The 15,163-nt window shown below is 33.3% G+C and overlaps 1 protein-coding gene across 1 annotated transcript in view; it reads right to left on the bottom strand.

The window, feature by feature from the left end:
- LOC101899165 (uncharacterized) overlaps positions 1–6,910 on the bottom strand; it is a 43,058-nt gene extending 36,148 nt beyond the window's left edge. The window contains exon 1 of the mRNA XM_059132073.1: positions 6,774–6,910. The gene's annotated coding sequence lies outside the window, so the exon portion shown is untranslated. The remainder of the gene's footprint in view (positions 1–6,773) is intronic.
- Positions 6,911–15,163: the final 8,253 nt, after the last annotated feature.

The raw sequence follows: 15,163 nt of genomic DNA, 5'->3' as shown, positions 1-15,163 counted from the left end.
ATGATATTTGATACCGGGCATCAGATACTGCTCGAAAATTCCTCTGCCAAATTTTATCGAGATCGGTTCAGATTTTTATATAGATCCGATATACATATTCATTCGATTTTACGGTTATTGCTCACCACATATGTAATATCAGCCAAAATTGAATAGATTTTTTCATATTCAGCCGAACTTTATCATTTAGTGAACTAAAAATACAGAATCTTATATTGAGATATTTTGTTTGGAAATTGTTTATATCCAAAATTGGAAATAGCTTCCCTAACCTTAATTTTATTTTCCAGGCAGAAGGAAAAAATCGATTCGCTCTTATCTATTTTTAATACAGTTGAATACACTGTATGCAGTGGCTTTTCATTATTAAATGTTATGTTATCTTGTAAACAGTAACAAACTACATACTTATTTACAGCCAGTCAGTCATAAGTAGGTCTGATATGTACGAATGTAAACCCCAGTAATAAGCTGCGAGATAAGATTTATTCGATTTTTAACAATTCTCACTGTTATGCACATGTTGTTCGGAATTTGTGTGTGTATTTGTCTTTTTTTAAGAATGTGGTTTGAGAATTTTTGGAAAACAAAACAATGCAAGAAAAATATTTATTTCTAATACGAAATAATATGCAAAGACTTATTTGAGAGATTTTGTTCGGCAAATTTAAAATTCAAATATTTATAATTTTTTCAAAATTTAAAATTTTCAAAATCTTCTCAATTTTTCATATTCATTTTCCTCAGATATCCTCATATGGTGTTATTGCATTTCCAAGGTAGGTAACATAAACAAATTTGACAGATTTTGACATGGGTATTTAGTGCAGTTGGGCTACAAATCGCCGCAAAGCCACAACTGGAAATGCAAATCAAGTTTGTCACATTAGCGTTGCAATGAACACATGACTTCCATACAAATATTGGCTCGAACATATGATCGCTAATGCTTACATTATATTTATGATTTATTATGCGTAGGCCATGGAAAATTCATTGGGGTTAAGAAATTCATAAATGTATGTGTGTTTGTGTGGCAACTGAATAAATTAAATTTTAGAGAGAGTTTTTTACACGAACTAAATACCATATTATCGTGCCTTCTATATCCCAAAAATATTAAATTGAAATTCAAATATTTTACGTTGGCACCTATTCAATAAGGAAATGAATTAATTGATCAAAAAATATTGATAATAATATTAATAAATTTTAGATGATATTTTAATAATATTAACAAATTGAAATTCAAATATTATACCATGCAACCTGTTCCAATCACAACAAAGTTGCGTCCAATTTGCATCTCCTCTTCCGATCTATGCTCCATGATTTTTTTCCACATAAAATTAAGACATTTTTCGCACCATTAAAACTTGAGTCAATTAAGAAGTGGAAAAATGAAATTTATGAAAGCTTTGTTTTCGGAGTTGAACTGCTGCTGGTACCGCTGTTTCACTTACAAAATCATGGATTTTCCATAATACATTTCGATATGATGAAATACACACACATACTGACACATACACACAATTCATATTCATGCTACATTTAAAGAAATTAATCTGTGGAATACACTCAAAGTTAAATGTCAGTTGAACTGGGAGTATTTAACCATATTTGTCTTAAAGAACCAAAAAGACTTGTTTGGTGACTCAATTGAGAAATAAAGTGTTTGCCGAAAATAATCCTCGTTGTTATCAGGGAAAATGGCAAGAACACTACATACCTTAAGTGAAAGGATGCCAAGGAACCTCAAGCCGAAAATTAAATGATTTTTAAAAAAGTCATAATATTGGAGTAGAAAATGTAAAATTCATCAAAAAAAAGTACCATCATAAAAATTTTGTATCTAAACGGTGTTTTCCTAAGAGCCAAATTATGAAATGGCCAAAAAAATAATTTTTATTTTTTTGTCATTTAAATATAATTCAAACTGTCAAAACTGCTGTCAGAGTGATGCGTATTAAAAAAACCTCATAAAAACACCCCAGATATATGAAAGAGCTCTGGAATAACTGACTGACTGATCTAGAATTATCTTGAAATGTTGCACGAAGGTCAATCTTGGTGCGTAGGAGAGTAATGAGACTGGGTCTTTGGAAATTCGTACTAAAAGGGTACGAAAATTACTAAATTGTACAAAAACGGAATGAGCTTGAATTCTGAAATTTGTAATGGGAGTCACTAGTGAAGTACACGAAAGGTGTACCTAAGGGTTTCAGGGTTTTTCGAATTTTGAGATTACGAAAAGTTTCAAAATTGTCCTAAACTTCTAAAATGATACCATTTAGTATTATATGAACGGATAGAGCTAAAATTTAAAATTTAGAGCTGAAATTTAATATGAGAATCAAGGTTGGAAAATAATTGAATGTACATGAAATGGGGTTTGGAAATGTGTACTAACTGTCCGAACTATACTAAACATACTGGTACTAAATTTGAAATGGATGAATGAAGAATTTTAAATTTTGTATTGGGTCCCTCTTGATGGTAGGTTTGTGATAAAGGGGTGGTTTTGGAAATGGCGACTAGAAGTGTACGAAAAATACTAAACAGTACTATATTTGGTACAATTTGGTATTGAGTGAAAATCTAGTGTTTGAAATATGAAATGTGGTTATAGTATATATTTTGGTCGTTGTCCATGTGGACATATGGTGTTGGAAAAGTGCTGAATAGTACTATATTTGGTACTGGCTGAAGGGATAGGGATAACATTCTAAAATTTGATATTTAAATTACCGATTGTATCTGTGTTTTGAGATTTTGCAGTGGTTTGGAAATGCGTCCTATATTCACACAAAGAGAATTAAATGGTACTAATTAATAGTATTGGGTGAAAGGATTGGACTATAACCCTCAAATTTGATATTGATATCACTGTTGGTAAGATATGGAGGTGGTTTTGCAAATGTGTACTTTATTTTACAAAACGTACTAAATTTGGTATTCGGTAAAGAAACAGAGCTGAGATCCTGAAATTTGATATAGATGACACCGTGGACTCTATGGTTAAGATATAGAAGTGGTATTGGAAAAGTATACCATAATTGTTCGACAAGTACTAAGTGGTATTAACATGGGTATTGGGCAAAGGATTAGATCTGGAATTCCGAAATTCAATATTGAAGTCTCTGCTGGTATCTGCAGTTAAGATATTTATCTGATGTTGGAAACGCATACTATAAATGTACGAAAAGTACTGAATGGTACTATATTTGGTATTGGGTGAGGGAATAGAGTTAAAATTTTTAAATATAATATTTTAATTATTGATTGCAACTGTTTTTGAGATTTGTCGGTGATTTGGAAATGCGTCTTGTATTTGTACGAAAAGTACTTAATGATACTAACTTTTGTATTGGGTGAGGGTATACGGCTGGAATCTTCAAATTCGAAATTGAGGTCTCTGTCGGTTGAGATATGTAGGTGGTTTCCATAATTGTTCGAAAGGTACTAAGTGGTACTAAATTTGGTATTGGATGAAGGAACATAGCTAAAATCCTGAATTTTGATATAGATATCACTGTTGATGTCTTTGGTTAAGATATGGAGATAGTATTGGAAATGGTACTAAAATTGTACCAAATTTGGCAACGGGGGAAATTAAAAACTAAAATCCTAAAACTTGATATTAAGGTCACTATTGGTATCTGCAGTTGAGATATGGAGATTGTTTTGAAAACGTGAATTATAATTGTTCCAAAAGTACTAAGTGGTACTAAATTAGGTGTTGGGTAAAGAGAGAGAGAGAGAGAGAGAGAGAAACCTGAAATTCCGATATTTGAAATGGATGGTGTCTGTAGTTGAGAGAAGATAGTGCTTTTGGAAATTAGCACCATCAACGTACGAAAAGTGCAAAATGCCACAAAATGTGCCATTGGGTGCCACTGTTGGTGTCTTAGGTAGAGAAAAAAGGGTTATTTTGAACATTCGTAGTATAACTGGTAATGGTAATAAATTTGAGATTGGGTCTTAGGATAAACCTGGAATTCTTAATTTTGATGTGGGTATATCGTTTTGAGAGATGGAGGTATATTTGGGAATGCATACTATGATTGTTCGAAAAGTACTAAATGGTACTAAATCTGAATAGATTTGAATCCTGAAATTTGATATCGAGGTCTCTGGTGGTTTCTAGAATTTAGATATGATGGCTGCCAATTTTTAGTATGAAAATACATTGAAAAATATTTTTTACCAGAAAAATGGGATGTGGAACCATTGGGCAAGTGTTCAACTAATATGCTCTTCGGTAGACTTCTAAACGAAAGATTTTGAAATTTTCTCGATAAACGAAAATCTTGAACTTTGTTTGGAAATTTGAACAAATTTTGAATTTTGAGTACTAAAATGAACTCGTGGAACAAATCTTAAGATCCAAAGTGGACTTTTCGCTGACGAAGTAGCTAGTAAAAACACAAAATCAAACGAAGAAATGAAGAATCATACTCCCAGCCTTATGTCCTGTCTCTCTGAATATTTAGACTCGATCTTTCTGTCTTTCACCCTGATGCGTTCGAAGGGAGTATCTGATTTGGTCCAAACTTGGGAAATCGTAATATTTTTACAAAGCTTAGATCGAGTTCGATGTAGGGCAATATCTGTCCTATATTTCTTGTACCCCTAAAAATTCAAAATTTTAAAAGATATATGTGTCATATAAAGCAAAAGGACTATCCGATGTGGTCTAAATTTAGCACATGGTAATATTGATGTCATTTTAAGGTCACATACGAAACAGAGATTATAGGTATTCCACAAAACAACTCTCATGTGGCTCCCAAACATAGACTGGATTACAAATAGGATTATTTTAATCAGGGCATATGGCTCGAAATATGTAGTTATTTTATACCCTTCTCCATAATGTGGAGGATATATTAAGTTTGTCATTCCGTTTGTAATACCTCGAAATATAATTTTAGACCCCACAAAGTATATATTCTTGATCAGCATAAAATTCTATGTCGATTTAGCTACCGAACGAACTGAAGTAGGTTGATAAAATTATACTCAAATGTATATTATGTCTACAAAACTTTTGGTATTGAAAATGGGCCATGTAGGTCCACGTTTCGGTATAGCCCCTATATAACGGTACCTCCCGATATTCGGTATTTTAATGATTTTAGCGACAATATTCATCAGAATTATTCCAAATTTGGTATTTGATGTTCATAATGGGTGCTACAGCCTATGACAGGAGATTGTCTGTGAAGGTCCACGTCTTCATATAGCCCCCATATAAAGGTACCTCCCGATATTCGGTATATTGATGATTTTAGAGGAATTGTTTCAAATTTGGTATTTGAAGTTCGTAATAGATACTTCAGCCTAAGACAGAAATTTGTCTGTGCAGGTCCACGTCTTCGTATTGCCCCCATATAAGTTACCTCCCGATATTCGGTATTTTCATGATTTTAGCGGCATTGTTCACCGGAATTGATTCAAATTTGGTATTTGAAGTTCGCAATAAATACTACAGCCTAAGACAGAAAATTGTCTGTGCAGGTCCACATCTTTGTATAGCCTCCATATAACGGCACCTTCCGATATTCGGTATTTTGATGACTTTAGCTATATTATTCACCGATTTTAAGTTTCGCATTTGAATATTGTAATGGCTTATGACAAAAGGCATTCGCCAAAAAGTTTTTGAGAATTGCCAAATTCGTTCCAAATGGTGGAGGGTATTCAAAGTTCGACCCGGCCGAACTTACAGCTTTTTTACTTGTCTTGGCTTCAAATGAGACAATTTGTAATCAGCTTTTTTTTTAATATGGTTATTTTTAACTGTAATACCTTCCCTAACCGAAATGATTCATTTCCCCCGACAATAATTTGTTCATTGAACCCCTCTTTTTCTTCGAGTGTATTAATAAATTATCAGTTTCTTTCTTCCGTGGCGTTTTTGGTATGGGGTCAAATGTTACTGGAACATGAACGTATTATTGCATTAATGCAAAATATATGTATGAGGATGTGGCTAAGAGTTCCGCATTACTTTTCTTCGTTGTTGTTGTTGTTTTTGTTGCGGCTGATATTTTTCATTGCGTTTTCTTCGCTGGAACATCACGAAGCAAAGTGCAAATAAAAAATTGGGTTTCCTTATGTGTCTGCAGCGACGCATTTTTACCAGCGACTGGCTCGCTGACTGACTGGCTACTCAATATTCAATTCATCATTTGCTACATATGGATGTACATAATAGATATGTGCCTTTATTTATATCACCCAAATGCAGTTTTAATGTAGGCTTGTCGTTTCTTAATTAATTTTCGTAACTGGAATTTTTTAAAATATCCCGCGAACATTTTTTAATTAAATTTTTATTCCAAAAAATTGACTAGTTTTCAAAAAAGCTACTTTCATATCTAACAAATATTGAACCTAGTTTTAATTTTGAGAAACTTATATATTTTTTTTGAAATAATAAAAAAATCCGACCAATTTTTCTCCAACGGCATCCCTATTCCATGTGGTAGCATAACCCAGCAATTAAAAACTAGTGCGTGGCATATGTTGCACGCTTCTTAAATGCGCTGCATTTCACACGCATTGCTCTGCTCAGCGAATCGATTGACGAAAAAGCGTGTTAACATTGACAGCGGCATAACAACAACACCCACTTGCACGCCATATGCGAGGTGGAGGAGGGGAGGTGGGTACCAACATAGCAACGTTATGTGTTAACATGTTTTCACTCTATGCCTCGGAACTGAAGTCTGAAGTTTTTTTTTTCTTCTTTTTGCGGTGAAACTTACCTTCCAGTTAGTTTTGCTGCTTGATGAGGACGAATGTTTTCCGCAAATATTACCATTAGCGGTGCTACTGTTGTTGTTATTTATGGTTTTTGGTGATTTGTCGGAACCGGAAGTTTTTCCATCACTTTGTGACTTTTTATTCTGCAACAAAAAAAGAAGTGACATAAATAAATGAGACAATTTTTTTTACGTGGAAATGTTAATTCGATTGATATATTAAGTTGATTTTAAGTTGTAAAAATATAGGAAATAAGGAAAAAAATAATGGGCTTCCGAAAGGTAGCTACAAGGAGTAGATCAATAAATATCATCTATAAATTTCTTCATTTAATAGGAACAAAAATGTCTAAAATATATCAAAGTCTCTTTGTAAGCAAGTCCACCTTAAAAACTTAAAATCGTCCCGCCCGTTCATTTTAGTACCCAAAATGCACAATTTGATTAAATTTCCAAACAAAACTTCATACATCGTACTAAATTTTCAACTGTCTTTTTTGAATAAACTCTAGTTTTACTAAACTAGTGTCTCAGATTTTTTTTTTAATTCGGGTTCAAAAAATCGTTAATCTAGATATAATTTTCGAGTCGTTTCAAATTCCATGTGACCATTTGTTGGATAGGTATTTTCATTATCTTTCAAATTATATATATATTGTCTAAGTCTTGGACCCAGATTTTTGGGTCTAATTTCTGGGTATCCCTGTTTGTCCCCCAATAAATACTTTTTCGGAATCACCGTACAAATATCTATCTCTGAAAAAAAAAAAATTTAAAAAATCGAGAATTTTTATAAAACTAGAGTTGTTCATCAAAATATTTCGTTTTTAAGTTTAGCGAAGAACATTTTAGTTAAACCCTTACAGAGTGGTTCACACATCCAATTTTTCTGACCAAAACCATATTTCAACGTCTTTTATTAATAAAAATTGGCCAGCACCATATCTAAATCCTAGAAAACCAACAGTGACCTCAATACAAAAATTTCAGGATTCAAGCTCTAACCAAGTTTAGTACCATTTAGTACTTTTCAGACAATCATGTTACGCATTCCCAAATTCAGCGCCTTCTCTCAAAACTATACACCAACAGTGGCCTTCATATCAAATTTCTGAAATCCCACTTTATCCTAAGATCTAATCCCAAATTTGTAACCACACTTTACGTACAGTTATATTACGCATGTCCAAAACGAGATCTTTCCCTCAACCACATACATCAACATTGACCTCGATACCAAATTTCAGAATTCCATCTCTATCCCTACACACAACGGCACATTTTGTGGCATTTTGCACTTCTCGTGCGTTCATAGTACGAATTTTTAAAACTACCTCCTTCTCTCAACTACAGACACCAACAGTTGCATTCACATCAAATTTTACCAAATTTTGTACCATTTAGTACAAATATAGTACGCATTTCCAGAACCACCTCCATACCTGAATCCCAGTTACCAACAGAACCTTAGTTCCAAATTAAGTACCACTTTTCGAACAATTACGGAACACATTTCCAATACCAATATCATAATCAAAGAACCTACTGTAACATCTATATCAAATGTCAGGATTTCAGCTCTATTTCTTCACCCAATACCAAATTTAGTACGTTTCGTACAAATATAGTACCCATTTGCGAAAACACCACCGTATCTCAAGTCCAGAAACCAAAAGAGAATTCAATATCAAATTTCGGGATTCCAGTTCTATTCCTTCACCAAATACCAAAATTAGTACCATTTAATACTTTTCGAACAATTCTGATACAACAGTGCCATCAGTAATCAAAATATCAAATTTCAGAAGTTTTCCATAGCCCAATACCAAATTTAGTACTTTTCTTACAATTGTAGAACTCATTTCTAAAATCGCCACCTTAATTCTAAATACCAACAGATTGAGGATTCCAACCATATCCCCTCACCCAATACCAAATTTAGTGCTATTTAGTACTTTTCTTACAATTATAGTACTCATTTCCAAAATCACCCCCATATCTCAATTTCAGGTACCAACGGAGACTTCTATATCAAATTTAAGGATTTCATCTATATTCCTTTGTTCAATACCAAAATTAGTACCATTTATTACTTTTCGTACAAATATAGTACAAATTTCCAATACCACCTCCATATCCTAAACACAGACACCAACAGTGACCTTAATGCCAAATTTCAGAATTCAAGCTCTGTTCCTTCACCCAATAACAAATATAGTATTATTTAGTACTTTTCGTACAATTATAGTACACGTTTCCAAAATCACCCACATATCTCAATTCCAGATACTAAGAGAGATCTCTAATGGCAATCTTTGAGGATTCCAACCCTGTTCCTTCACCCAATACAAAATTTAGTACCATTTGGTATATTTCGTACAAATATAGGACGCATTTCCAAATCACCGGAAAATCTCAAACAAAGATGCCATCAGTTATCAATGTATCAAATTTCAGAATTTTATCTCGATCCCAATTTAGTACAATTTTGTACTTTTCGTACAATTATAGTATACATTTCCGTGCTATATGTCGAGGCTATACAGAAACAGCAACCCCAAAACCAAATTTCAGATTTCTACCACTGGGTGAAAATACCCAATACCAAATTGTATAAAAAAATACTATTTAGTACTTTTCGTGTACTTGTAATACACATTTTCAAAACCAGCTTCATATATCTAATTTTCCCTCTAACCTCAATTCTCATACCAATTTTCAAGATTTTACCACTATTTTCATAAATCTTTGGTAAATCTATCCTGCACTCCATCAGTGAATCTCATTCCAAATTTCAGATTTCTAGCTCATTCCGTTTGACAGATACAAAGTATTCAATTTTTAGTACATTTTAGTACCTTTCGTACTCTTTTAGTAGGAATTTACAAAAATCCAGGTTAATCACACGCCTATGCACCTGGACTGACCTTTGGGCAAAATTTCAAGATTCTACCTTTAGTCGTTCACACTAAAGCAAACTGTTCCATATTTTGTACTATTTAGTACAGTTCGTACACTTAGTACATATTTTCAAAAACGTCTTCCCATATTAAAATACATACATCTCATATCAAATTTTAAGTTTTTAACTCTATCTAAATGGTATCATTTTAGAAGTTTAGTACCAGTTTTGAGCTTTAAAATTCGAAATTCCGATTAAAATTCCATCCTGCACAGCATCAGTGATTTTCATCCCAAATGTCAGTAGTCCAGCTCATTCCGTTGTTCAGTACAAAGTATTTAATGTTTAGTACATATTAGTACATATTAGTACTTTTCGTACCCTTTTAGTGGGAATTTCTAAAAATCCAGGACTATCACACGCCTACGAACCAAGACTCACCCTCGAGATTTCAAGATTCTAGCTTCAGCCGTTTCTTCTACATCAGTCGATCAGCCTCCAACAAAAATTGTGCAGCATATATCTATGCTTTGATGAATTCAGGGTTAACGGTTAAGAGAGAGAGGGAGAGAGAGATTTATTATCCTAATCTCATTTTACAACTGAATTAACCGATGTTATCCATTTTTCCACCTGACCTAGAACTGATGCAAATATTATGATTTGCAAAGTCGGAGCAAAATCGGATTATTGCTTGTCTTTCTGTGCAGAAAGTATTTTGTTTTACTTTTTCGAAAAATTCGACGTTTTATGGGCGAGGTACCAGAAAGAGTGGACCGATGTATTCCACTTTGTCACTAGACCTTGGGTTAACAAAATTATTGGGATTTGTGAAATTTGAAGATAACATTTTTAAGAGTTGTAATTATTTAAAACTTTGACCCTTTGTGAGGGAGGTACTTGATGGAGTGGACCAATATTATCCATTTTTGCACCTGACCTAAAACTGATAGTTACATTAGGATTTGCAAAGTTGAAGTAAAATCGGATTAAATAAATATATTTTTTTTTTTTTTTTGAAAAATAATTTTTTTTTTTTGAAAATTTCGACCTTTTGTGGGGGAGGTACTAGAAGGAGTGGACCGATATGTTCCATCTTAACACCAGATCTTGGGTTGATAAAAATATTGGGATGTGCGAAATTTGAATACAATCGGACTCTTACATCGTATTTTATAAGAGTTGCAATTATTAAAAATTTTGACCCTTTGTGGGGACCTAGCACTGACGCAAATATTAGGATTTTCAAAGTTGAAGCAAAATCGTATTATCGTTTCTATTTCTGTGCAGAACATAATTTTTTTTTTAAAATTCGTCCTTTTGTGGGGGATGTACCAGAAGGAGTGAACCGATATTGCCCATCTCCGAACTCGATCTAAGTTTGACAAAAATATTACGATGTGCCAAGTTTGGACCAAAAAGAATACTCCCTTCGAGAGTTATCGTGCGCACCAGCCAGACAGACGGACAGACACACGGACGGACATCGCTAGATCGGCTCAAAATGTCCTGGAACGGGTTTGGTCCCAAGAGACCTAGGGTCTAAAACCGTTATTTCGACTAGGCACGTTTTGGCCGTATCAAATGATATATACCCTCTCTAGCCATATAGCTGAGGGTATAATTAGAATAATGTTGGCATTTTTGTTCATTTTCGAGTTTTTATTTTTATAAAAACAACAATTAATCCCTAATTATTTTGTAAGAATTAAAATAAAGTTTGTTAAAAATATTGAACACCTTCATATGTCTGGTACTTCATTAGCGAAGCACCACATTTGTAATGTATAGAAATACTAACTGATTTTAAAATATAGAATTGGTACCAACAAAATTAAAAATTTTTTGAAATGAGTTGAAACAATTGTTGAGTGAGTTCTATATGTCAGCAGAAGCCTCTCAAAAGATCTCCTGTCCATGCAACGAATATGTCTCTAATTAACCAAATAACTCTCAACTATGTTCTGAAAATGTCTCAAAAGTTTTTTTAGAAGGACTCGAATTTTAAACTTCTCTGGGCATTTAATGTAGTAAACGGTACATTTGACAATTCTTCGTTAAGAAACTTGTTTAGATGGCTCCTATAAAAATATGCCCTCTTAAGATTATTTTTTTTTTTTTTTTTTTTTTTTTTTTTTTTTTTTTTATCGATCGTTCCCAACGCCTCACTTTCCCGCCCCTGCCGACCGAGAGGGCCACCTCCCCATAACGTAGGGAGCACGTACACCCCATAGTCCGGATTATAGGGGGTTAGTAGACTTGGGAAACCGGCTACATTAGAACATCAGCCGGTTTAACTATTAAAATAATTAAAGTATCTAAACTAAACTACAATAAAACTAAACAATACAAATACTAAATCACAGAAACTAAGTCTGGCAACTATTTTATAAACTAGGAACGTAGGATAGAGTTTTTTATGACATGCAAGGGTTCACACAAAGAAATCGTGTTGTATAATTTATTATAATCAGCACATAAACTTCGGAGAGGATTATTTATTTCATAGTTCGATTTTGCTAATGTTAGTTTAAGTGGTATGTAATAACGCGTAATTCGCGAGGGGATATTGAATTTAATTTCACCAGTTAAAAACTCAGAATCAATTTGACCACGCAAAAGTTTTATGATAAAAATACATCTAAGCATTAATCTCCTTTTCTCTAGTGTAGGAAGATCGATAAGTTTAAGCCGATTCTCATAAGGTGGGAGAAGTTCATTTGAATTCCATCCTAAACCTCTCAGAGCAAACAAAAGAAATTGAACCTGTACGGACTCTATCTTTTTTGAATATATTTTATAAAAAGGACTCCAAAGTACGCAGCCATATTCTAAAGTAGGTCGAACATGGCTGATAAATAAGCGTTTGGTTACATAAGGATCGTCGAATTCCTTTGACCAACGTTTTATAAACCCTAGTAAAGATTTTGCTTTATTAACACAAGACTCAATATGTAAATTAAAACGTAATTTATTATCTAATATGACACCAAGATCAAGAAACGACTCAACATTATCCAATTTGTATGAACCAATGAAATAGTTGTAGTTCATATGCTGAGATCTATATAAGGACAATTTTTTACATTTTTTTAAATTTAATGACATTACATTGACACTACACCAATGAGCAAGAGAATACAAGTCCTGTTGCAGATTAAGCGATTCGTTGTGGGAATCAAGAGTGCAGAAAAGTTTAACATCGTCAGCAAACATTAATATTTTTGAATTACGAATAATAGATGGAAGGTCATTTAAATAAAGTACAAAAAGTAGTGGACCTAAATGGCTACCCTGAGGAACACCAGAAAATACTGTAATATTTTTAGAGAGAGTATTATTAAAAGATACCTTTTGGGTACGGTCATGCAAATAAGACGATATCCATTTTAGGAGAATTGTAGAGAAACCCATTAAGTCAAGTTTATATATTAACAAATTATGCACCACCGTATCGAAAGCTTTACTGAAATCAGTATATATAATATCAGTTTAGAGATTTTTTGAGAATCCAGTGTGAACATTAGAGACCAGTTCTAATAAATTTGTCAAAGTTGATCTTCCTTTAACAAAACCATGCTGGTGCGGTGATACTATAGATGTAACGAAATGAGTTATTCGTTGTGTAACCAAACGCTCAAAAAGTTTGCGAATTGCACTTAGTTTTGCAATGCCCCTATAATTTTCAATAACACATCTACTGTCAGCTTTATGCAATGGAATAATAAAGCTCGAACGCCAAATAAGAGGAAAATACCCTAGGGTTAACGAAGTATTAAAAATACTTGTTAGAGGAAGATATAGTTCATGTGCACATGCCTTTAAAATGAAAGACGGTACACCATCTGGACCCGGTGAATTAGAACATTTCAATGAAAGTAGACCTTTCAACACTTCATCTGATGTGAGAATAATATGAGGAAAATGATTAAGTTTATTAATACTATAAGAGTATTTTACACCTTTATTAGAATGTTTGGAATACGTACTTTGAAAAAAATCTGCAAAATTCATTATTTTTTGCATTTATTGTATGTGACATAATTTCCTCATAACAATAAACAATTAATCTAATTTCAATCTCTACCACGACAACACAAGTTACATTAATATTCCCCAGATGAGGCTGGTGTGAAAACTTCTTTGTCAACATAAAAACCCTACATTAATTAATATTTTTTTTCTTTTTGTTTTAGTTCTGAGAATAACGGCAAAACCACAACGTCACACACACACACACACATATTTCCATCGTCTAAAACAATATGACCAACCAAAACATGACTTGTAAATTGAATTAGCAATCACACGTTAATATAATTAAAAATTCAAACAACATCAAAGCTTCTAACTAAAGACGAACAAACGCTTCGTCTCAGAAGACGACAAGAATTTCATGCCGACAACGCAAAACCAAGTCATAATCATAAATTGTGTCACATCAAATCTGGGTTAACAAAAATTTTGAATATTCTTCATGGCGAAGAACGAGATGTTTATAATTGTTATTCTGCTACAATTTTTTGTATGTTGTGGCATAGTTTGGCATTGTTGTAAGGGGAGGTGCATTACATGTATGAAGTGTATCTTTGGAAAACATGTATGACACACTTAACGAACTTTCAGTACGTCTTATGCAGTGTTACTAGGATATAGGATCAGAAAATCACTCTTGAAAGATCTATGCAATTCTGAAAATATTAAGCCTTTAAAATTATTTCTGTAAAATTTGCAAGATGAGTATCGGCGGCGTGCCGAAAAAACGGATTATGAAAAAGGGCTTTCGACGTTTTGAAAGTTTACATCGCAAAGTAATCTAAATTGTTTAGTTAATTTCTACCCTCTTCCACATTGTTATACCCTACCCCACATATTGGTAAGGGTATTATGCCTTTGGGCATGGAGAAGAAAGCGAGATAAACCCATACTTACTTTTGAGGATCTTCATAGAATCACTTTCTGGGTCTGGGTCTATTTGGTGCACAAGACATAAAATTTGGAGAAAATCGATTCAGATATAGTTACAGTTCCCATATATATGTTTCATCCAATTTGGGGTTAGAATAGATTGAATACTACCTGATACCTGTACCTGATGAATGGTATATATACCTTAGAGGGTTATCTTTACTTTATAGGGTTACTTTGTTCGGGATACCGTAGTATTCTGTTGTTGCAAAGTAGTTAGTTCTAATCCCATTATTATTATTATACCCTCAGCCGAATGGCTACAGAGGGTATATATCATTTGATACAAAACGTACCACATCGAAATAACGGTTTCAGACCCTGGGTCTCTTTGGACCAAATCCGTTTTAGGACATTCGGAGTCGATCTAACTCTCGAAAGGAGTATCCGATTTGATTGAAACTTTGTGCATCGCAATATTATAGATCGAGTTCGGAGATGGGAAATATCAGTCAACTCCTTCTGGTACCTCCTACAAAAAATATCCTCATTTTCAATGAAAATAATTTACTGTACAGAAAGA

Source organism: Musca domestica, unplaced genomic scaffold (genome assembly GCF_030504385.1).
Source record: "Musca domestica strain aabys unplaced genomic scaffold, Musca_domestica.polishedcontigs.V.1.1 95, whole genome shotgun sequence".
Lineage (NCBI taxonomy): Eukaryota > Metazoa > Arthropoda > Insecta > Diptera > Muscidae > Musca > Musca domestica.
This window is presented reverse-complemented; position numbering and strand designations above follow the sequence as displayed.